Raw genomic sequence first — 4,359 nt, 5'->3', positions numbered from 1 at the left:
TGACTTAGCTTGGTATAAACATGTTTATTTAATATACTCGTATAAATATAAAAAAGAAGATGTGGTATGATTGTCAATGAGACAACTCTGCACAAGAGACCAAAATAACACAAAAATTATCAACTATAGGTCATCGCACGGCCTTCAACAATGAGCAAAGCCCATACCGCATAGTCAGTTATAAAAAGGCCCCGAAATGACAATGTAAAACAATGCAAACAAGAAAACTAACGGCCTTCTTTATGCACAAAAATTGAACGAAAAACAAAAATGTAACATAAACAAACGACAACCACTGATGTACAGGCTTCTGACTTGGGGACAGGCACATACATTTTGAATGTAGCGGGGTTAAACATGTTAGCGGGGTCCTAAATTCAAGTCAAATTGATATTTTAAAACAACATAAAAGTAAAAAATGTAAAAAAAAAATAGTTTAATAAATGTTGAAAATATTATGTGTTTGTGAGTGGAAAACTACTTAAAATTGTAGAAATATTCAAAAGTAGCTCTTGCGTTTTTGTTCTGCGGCTACGTTAACGGAACACCAATCAAGTAATCGATCTTGACGTCATCATGACTATGGCTTCAATATTCAATGGTATAATAAAATATCATGTTCTGCTTGTCGTAGACTCAAAAAGACTTCAAGTTGGAATAAATCTACGAAGACTAAACAACGTTCATGTGTGGTTTGGCAATTGTACATGCCCACGACACCGATGTCCAGATATTGTTCGGAAGATGTTTTGAGAAGTAACGATGCTACCGGACATGTAAAATTAAACTGTTACAATATATTTCAGAACACAAAACTGGCTATCTTTGCTGTAAATACAAGTTAAAAACCGGACATGGTTTACATTGAAACTAAAAATCCCAATCCCACGGCATCAAATAATTAAAAAAAAACAGATGATACTACCATATACCTCTAGTAGGCAGTAAAAGTGCTATATGTACGTTTTGTTTGGGTCTAGCCCAAGAATAAGTAAGTTCAAGTCTTTTTAGAACGTTATCGGAAGGACATACTAATGCAAAAACTTAGTACCAGTGTTATATGAACGTTATCGGAAGGACGTACTCCTACAAAAACTTAGTAAATGAATATATCGGAAGAACATATTCCCACAAAAAATTGAGTACCAGAGTTATATGAACGTTATCGGAAGGACATTTCATACAAAAACTTCGTACTAGTGTTATATGAATATTATCGGAAGGACATACTCCTACCAAAATTGAGTACAAGTGTTATATGAACGTTATCGGAAGGACATACTTGTATAAAGGTCATCACATGTATGCATTTTCGCATACCACACTTGTAAAGATCATAACATTCATGATTTCTCGTGTATCTATTGTCACTTAATCCTTCACTCAACACCACTTTTGTAAATTTCATGAATTCTCGTGTGCCTATAAAAGTGATTTTTTTTCACTAAATTATTTACCGATACAGGTAAATGTGCATGCAATTATTCATCACAAGTATGGGTTATAATGTCTTTACGATAATAACCGTCGGAACTAAAGCTTGTACCCATACGTCACATTTTAGGTCTTCTATATCACTATGTGTTTTTGTATGTCTCAGACAATTACTGATTCTGCCAACTCTTTTTCAAAATATCACATCTTATCTTTCCAAGTATGGATTTTCATGTGTTTATTACGATTGCTTTTGTGACCAAATGCTTTACCACAAACATCACATCTGTAAGGTTTTTCGCAGTATGTGTTATCATGTGTGTACGACAAGAACTGCTTTGGCCAAATTCTTTTCCACAAATATAACATGCGTAAGGTTTTTCGCCAGTATGTTTTTTCATGTGTACATTATAGTTGCTCTTGGCACTAAATTCTTTACCACATTCATCACATTTGTAAGGTTTTTCACCAGTATGTGTTCTCATGTGAATTAGACAACTATCTTTTTTGCCAAACTTTTTTTCACAAATATCACATTTGTAAGGTTTTTCGCCAGTATGTGTTCTCATGTGAGTTAGACAATTATTTTTTCTGCGAAACTGTTTTCCACAAACATCACATCTGTAAGGTTGTTCACCAGTATGCTTTCTCATGTGAATTCGACAGGCGCTTTCTCGGTGAAACTCTTGATCACAAAAAACACATTTAAAATGTTTTTCCCCAGTATGAATTCTCATGTGTTCATTATAGTTACCTTTCTGACCAAATTCCTTATCACATACATCACATTTGTAAGGTTTTCGCTAGTATGTGTTCTCGTGTGAATTTGATAAATATTTTTTTGGCAAAATTCCTTTCCACAAATATCACATTTGTAAGGTTTTCCACCAGTATGGATTTCCTTGTGTATATTATAATTGCCTTTATGACCAAATACTTTTCCACATTTATCACATTTGTAAGGTGTTTCGCCAGTATGTTTCTCAAATGAACTTTACAGTTACTGTTTTGGACAAATCCTTTTCCACAAATATCACATTTGTAAGGTTTTTCACCAGTATGGATTTTCTTGTGTATATTATAATTGCCTTTGCTACTAAATTCTTTACAACATTCATCACATTTGTAAGGTTGTTTACCAGTAAGATTTTTCATTTGACGTAGACAAGAACTTTTTCGGTGAAACTCTTTGTCTGCAGTAGCCTCTTTACTGGACATAACTAAGTGTTACAGTCTGTTCACAGATGTGTTTTTTATCTACAACATACAAATACCAATTTATTTAAAGATGTTAGGTAAACTATGTAATAATTACAACTATAAGCAGTATGTATTGTGTACATACATTTGTACTAGAAGTCTGATTTTTTTCATTTATCCCTGTTCAAAAAAGTATTAGGCCTAAGATCTTGCATGCCAGACGCGGGTTACATCTTCATAAGACTCTCAGTGATGCTCGAATAGAAAAAAGTTAAATAGCCAAATCAAGTATAAATTAGAAGAGGGTCAATAATTTTTCACAGATTTTTCCAAAATACGACTACGGTAAATAGTTTTGCTTGAGTTTTCAGAATTACGCCAACTGTAAGTTTAAAAATATGACTATGTTTACATTTATATCAGTGATATATCATGATAACGCAGAAATGTTGACTACGTGGCTTGTAATAACCTCGGGGAGTTAACTTCAACCAGCAGATGCATTGACCCGATTGATGCGGGAAAAAAATTATATCAAGACAAAACGTTGCATAGCAGAGGCGCGTTTCGTCTATAAGAACAAACAGTTGACACTCAAATAAAAGAAAAATAGAATTCTAAATAAATTTAAAATCTAAGAGCATTGCGTAAACAATTCCAAAATACGGCTCGGTTATAATATACACATGAGGAAGAAACCCCTTTATAATTCGAAGAATATTGCAAATACTGCAAACTGTTATTTTTAAATTTATAAAAATTAATGAATATGAATTCTTGATAATACCTTTTTAACATCCGCTATGCTCGTGTCTGTTGTGATGTTTTAGATTTCAACAAACGTAATTTATGTGTATTAGTGGTAAATTATTAAGTTAGGGATTTCGTTACCACAAATAACTAAAACTTGTACTTTATTCTTCCATAGATATAAGCTTATTGACCCTTTAAATAAACTTATTCTAAATGTTAGCAATTCATCTCTGTATTTGAATATTGGTTTTATGTCCTATTTATGCCATTATGTTTTCTGGTCTGTGCGTCAGTCCGTCTGTTCGTTCGTCCGTCCATTCGTTCGTCCCGCTTCAGGTTAAAGATTTTTGGTCCAGGTAGGTTAAAGATTATGGTCGAGAAGTTTTTCATGAAGTTGAAGTCCAATCAGCTTGAAACTTAGTACCAATGTTCCTTGTGATATGATCTTCTTAATGCCAAATTAGAGATTATACCCCATTTTCACGGTCCACTTAACATGGAAATTATAGTGCAGATGGGGCATCCGTTGACTTAGGACACAACATTTTGTTATTGTATAAATATAGATTTTGCTACCGTAAATTAATAGCAGACTAGACACTATTGTTATATACATATGCACTTTAATGGATCTACCATCTGTCGACGCATGTATCTTGGCGTTGAACAAGGTAATGGTTTTCTCTAACTGTTTATGTGACGTCTTTCCACTGCATCCATCCATTTAGGAGATAACTGTATTGTATTTTAAGCTCCGACGGCATCAATTGGGGATTTGATGGTCGCAAATTAAGTTTACTGGCGACGCGTTAGCGGAGACAGTATACGAGTATTTGCGACCATCAAATCCAAATTGATGCCGTCGGAGCTTAAAATACAATATTGTTATCTCCATTCTAATGAAACTGACAGAAAAAAACGTTAAAAAATGTATTTAAAATCTGTCATGTGCCGTCTGCGCTTGCGCGTACG

General features: G+C 33.7%; 1 pseudogene; it reads right to left on the bottom strand.

The window, feature by feature from the left end:
• Positions 1–1,635: 1,635 nt before the first annotated feature.
• Positions 1,636–2,690, bottom strand: LOC139507356 (zinc finger protein 227-like; annotated as a pseudogene).
• Between the last annotated feature and the right edge of the window lie 1,669 nt (positions 2,691–4,359).

Source organism: Mytilus edulis, unplaced genomic scaffold, assembly GCF_963676685.1.
Source record: "Mytilus edulis unplaced genomic scaffold, xbMytEdul2.2 SCAFFOLD_402, whole genome shotgun sequence".
NCBI classification, from domain to species: domain Eukaryota; kingdom Metazoa; phylum Mollusca; class Bivalvia; order Mytilida; family Mytilidae; genus Mytilus; species Mytilus edulis.
This window is presented reverse-complemented; position numbering and strand designations above follow the sequence as displayed.